Source organism: Nicotiana attenuata, unplaced genomic scaffold, assembly GCF_001879085.1.
Source record: "Nicotiana attenuata strain UT unplaced genomic scaffold, NIATTr2, whole genome shotgun sequence".
Classification (NCBI taxonomy): domain Eukaryota; kingdom Viridiplantae; phylum Streptophyta; class Magnoliopsida; order Solanales; family Solanaceae; genus Nicotiana; species Nicotiana attenuata.
Window position 1 is genome coordinate 97,272 of NW_017673519.1, and position 5,013 is coordinate 102,284.

Genomic DNA, 5,013 nt, shown 5'->3' on the forward strand with positions numbered 1-5,013 from the left:
CCTTCTTTATCACATGAAAGTAAATATAGATTCAAGTCTAGTCTATTCGATCATAATTGTTTCCTCAAAACTCACAACGTTTTTTTTTATATAGCATGCCACCCAACGGAATGTTAGATTTAGAATATACTAGAGGTCAATTGACAATATACTAAAAATGTGAGGAAATCATGGATTTATATAGCAGTCCTAATTCACGAAGCCAGAAAACAGGTAAACTTCTTCAATAAATAATCAAGGATTTCAAGGTTTACTCTTTATTATCTTATCAATTTATATCAAGCCACAAAGGTCACAATTCACTTTTAAATTTCTCAAGCAACAATATAACAGAGCAAATCACACCGAGGCGACGACCCGATCCAACAGAAATAAACTGTGCACTTGCCGAGGGTCGATGCCGCGCTATAGATGCATCTATTTAATCTGCCGAGGCGTTCGGCCCGTTCCATAATAAACACATACCCTGCTCGCGAATCATGCATGGCGTCACAGGTACACATAGAGATACATGCTCAACCAGTCAATTAAGAACTTATCGGAATATGTATCCAAATAAAAACAATCTCTCTTTTTAACAATTCAGGAAAAATGATGTTTAATCTCCTTTCAAATTCATTTACTAATCAAGGTGATTTAAGCAATTCAAGTTATCAATAGGTTCATAAATAATCCAAGTATAACATGTTTTTGGGCCCTAACATACCCGGACAATGGCATATAAGTAGCTACGCACGGACTCTCGTCACCTCGTGCGTACGTAGCCCCCGCAAATAGGAGCACATAATCAATTATTTCACCTAATGGGGACAATTCCCTCTTACAAGGTTAGAAAGGAGACTCACCTCGCTCCGAAGATCCATAACCGGCATCACGCCCTTTCGAAGACTCAAAACGATGCAAAAATGCTCCAAAACTAGCCAATAATTATATAAATCCATTAATATATGTTCAATTACTCATTATAGTCTAATTTGTAACAATTCCTAACCCGAAAGAAAAGTTGACAAAATTGCCCTCGTGCTCACGTGTCCGGATTCCAAGATTTTCGAAGATAAAGTTTACCCATGACCTTACAAACTCAAATACATAATTTATTCTCAATTCCATGCCCAAAATCGTGGTCAAAATCCAAAAATATCAAATTCTAGGTTTTTCTTTAAAACCCCAATTTTCCTTTAGATTCTCATGAATTTTGATGTTAAATCTAAGGTAATACAAAAATAATAATTGAAAATTAGTTAGAGGAACTTACCCAATGATTTGATGAAAATCCACTCTTAAAATCACTCATTCTCGGACCTAGGGTTCAAAGTATGATAAAATGAAGCAAAAACTCGAGTTACACAGCAAAATCAAGCCGCGAATGTCGAATTTGCGATCCAAGGTTCGCAATTGCGAACCTTCGCAAAGCGAAAGAAGCCTTCACAATTACGAACAAAGACGGGCTGGAAAGGGTCGCATTTGCGACAAAAAGTTCGCAATTGCGAACTGGGCCATCGCAATTGCGATGGTTATGTTCGCAATTGCGACCATAACAGAAGCAGCAGTTTTTCCCGACACAAAAATGAGCATAATTTCCTCATACGATGTCCAAATTCGATGATTCTTTTTGCTATGGCTCCGTAATTAGAGATACGGATCTATTGGTTCAATAAAGAACTAAATTTGGAGCTCATTTGCTTAATATGGTACTCCTTTATGTCCAAAGAAACGACATTGAAATATCAAATAAGAGCGTGATACAACCCGAAACACACCGAGGCCCCCGGGACCCCGACATCACACCAACGAGTCCCAAAATACATTACGGACTTGCTCGAGGCCTCAAATCAACAACAAACAACGCTAAAATCATGAATCAACCCCCAATCAGTTTTTATGAACTTTAGAATTCCAACTTCTACTTTCGATGCTTAAACCTATCAAATCACGTCCGATTGACCTCAATTTTGCACACAAGTCAAATTCGCATTACGGACCTACTCCAACTTTCGGAATCGAATTCCGACCCCGAGATATCAAAAGTCCACTTCGGTCAAACTTTTCAAAAACCTTCAAATTTCTATGTTTAGCCAAATGGCTCCAAAATGACCTACGGACCTCCGAATTCACTTCCGATCGCGCTCCCAACTTCAGAATCACCATACAGAGCTATTCACAGAACTCGGAATCCCAAACGGCCATCGATAACAACTGAAATGCACTTCAAGACAAACTTATGAAATTTCTTCAAAAATGCTAACTTCCACTATAGGCGCCAAAACGCTCCCGGGTTATCCAAAACCAGATTCGGGCATACGCCCAAGTCCGAAATCATCATAACGAACCTGCTGGAACTTTCAGATCCCGATTCGAGGTTGTTTACTCAAAATTCCAATCCTAGTTCATTCTTTCAACTTTAAGCTTCCGAAATGAGAATTCTCTTTCCAAATCAACTCTGGATTTCCCGAAATTCAATTCCGACCACGCGCACAAGTCACAATACCTGAAATGAAGCTGCTCAACGACTCAGGCTGTTGAACGGAGCGCTAGAACTCAAAACGACCGGTCGGGTCGTTACATATCTAATTTCAAATTAGTTTTTAAATATGAACATCCACAGTTTTGCTTTAATTAAGTACAAATCTTCTAAAATAAATCGAGGCGTGCCATTCACAATCGAATCACTTAATCTGTGGCCCTCACATTAGCATAAAAAACATTTTTTTAAACATTCGTAGCTTGCTTTAGCGCGGTTCATAATAAAATCATCATAGCTACGGGTACGATTCCCGGTACGTAGTTATGATACCTAATTTTCCAATCCGGAGGTATATTTATGTGACCCAAGCCATAACTTTCTAATAACTATAATAAATTAAATATGTTGTAGATCGTGGGTACGATTCCCGTGACATGATTCCGCGATGTGTATCAAACAAACAAGTGTACGACAATCATAAACTTGTTCCAGATTAATTTCATAAAATAATTCAAAGCGGTTATAAAGCTAAAAAATGCACAATAGGTAAAAACATGTAGTAAATCAGATGACATGCCAATTATTAATAGTTAAAGCGACGTGCTAGAACCACGGAACCCGGGAATGCCTAACACCTTCTCCCGGGTTAACAGAATTCCTTAACTAAGAATTTCTGGTTCGCAGACTTTAAAATAAAGTCGAAATTTCCTCGTTTGGGATTTTAAAATAAACGGTGACTTGGGACACCAAATAAGCTATTCCAAGTGGCGACTCTGATAAAATTAATATAAATAATCTCATTTCGATTAATATCACTTGAATTGGAAAAACTCCCTTATACTACCCTCAGGTGGTAAAAAGGAGGCGTGACAACTCTGGCGACTCTACTGGGAATCAAAAACCCAGAACGTCCGGTTCAGGTTCAAAAATTCGAGCTTAGAGTAACTTTTATAATTGGCTTTTATTTATTATCTGATTTTTATTACATGTTTGGGCCTATGTGCTAAATGCCGCTTTTTACTGCTTTGATATTATTTGAACTGTATATAAACTGCTGCGAAACCCCTCTCTTCTAATCTTCTGGGAAGTGCACGCTGGCATGGCTTCTTTTCTGTTAGTGTCATACCCTAACTTAGAACGAGGATCGGATCAGTTACAAAGCTGGATGGCCTTTTGGTTCCCGGTACGTAGGCCCCCTCGGCTCGAGTCGCCGCTCGGTAAACCAGGTCTAGAACAATACACCAAGTTTTAACCTAGAATAACATAGCCTCATGCCAGATCCTCTAGAGTGAAGCTTGTTTGCATCACGTGCATTTCACTTTGGGGACTCAACACAGGGGTTGGGTCCGTCTAGGACAGGTGTACCCAAAATTAAAAGACCATCCTGATGCATCTTACGTGCTACTTGCGCATTTGTTGTATCCGGCTTGCATGTTGACCGGCTTCTAGAATAGGGAAAGAAAAATCAAAAAAAAAAAGAAAGAAAAAAAACAAGCAGTGAGGTGTGTGCTTGAAAATCTTGAAACTCCGCCAAAACTCTGGAAAAAAAAGTTATTTCAAAATGAGCCAAATTTTCAAAGTGCCATGTTTCCCTTGTTCCGTCAAAACTGATCGACTACGCGGGTCTGATTCTCACCGGATGTGAAATACGTAGGCAAACCTCATCGGTTTCGGCCCCAATTTTTAAAAAATCTAAAAATATTTTCTTTTAATTCTTTCTTTAGAAGCATTTCCTTAGAAAATTCAAAAAAAAAAATTTAAAACTCAAAAAATAGTTTCTTCTTTCTGAAGTCTTTCATATGGAAAAAGAAAAAAGAGAATCATCAAAATCAAAATCCAAAATACGGGTTTCCCTTATTTTGATTTTTCCAAAAAATTTAAATAAAAAAAATGCGAAAACAAAAAATCCAAAAATATTCTTTCCTTCTTTAGAAGTCTTTATTTTGTAAATATCAGTCAAAAAAATTCATTGAAAAAATTGAAGTCCAAAATATTGTGTTTTTTCTTTAGAAGTACTTTTGTAATAAATAATTAAAAAAAAACTCAAAAATCAAATTTTTTTCTTAAAAGTCCCTTCTTTCGAAAATTATGAGGCAACATCCAAAAATCCAAAAAATATTTTCTTTCTCCTTTAGAAAAGAGAGAAAATAAATGAAAATTCAAACAAAAATATTTTTCTTTCACTTTTGAATTCCCAAAGTTCAAATCAAAGAATAGGAATTTTAGAAGTCTTTCTTTCAAAAAATAAAATCAAATCAAAATCAAAATCCAAAAAAAATATTTCCTTTCTTCTTTTAAAGAATTTCTTTCGAATTCCAAAAAAGAAAAAAAAAGAAAAATTTCTTTTTTTTTAAAAGAATATTTTTCTTTTTCTTAAAGCTTTCATGGTCGGAAGTTTTATAAAAAGTAAGCAAATAAGAAAAAAGAATTAGCTTATTTACTCCATTTCAATCTTCCCGAACTACGCAAGATCTGATTCATGCGGCGTCATGATACGTAGGCAATCCTCATCGAGATTCAATCATAGCCAAAATTAATTTGAGTGACAG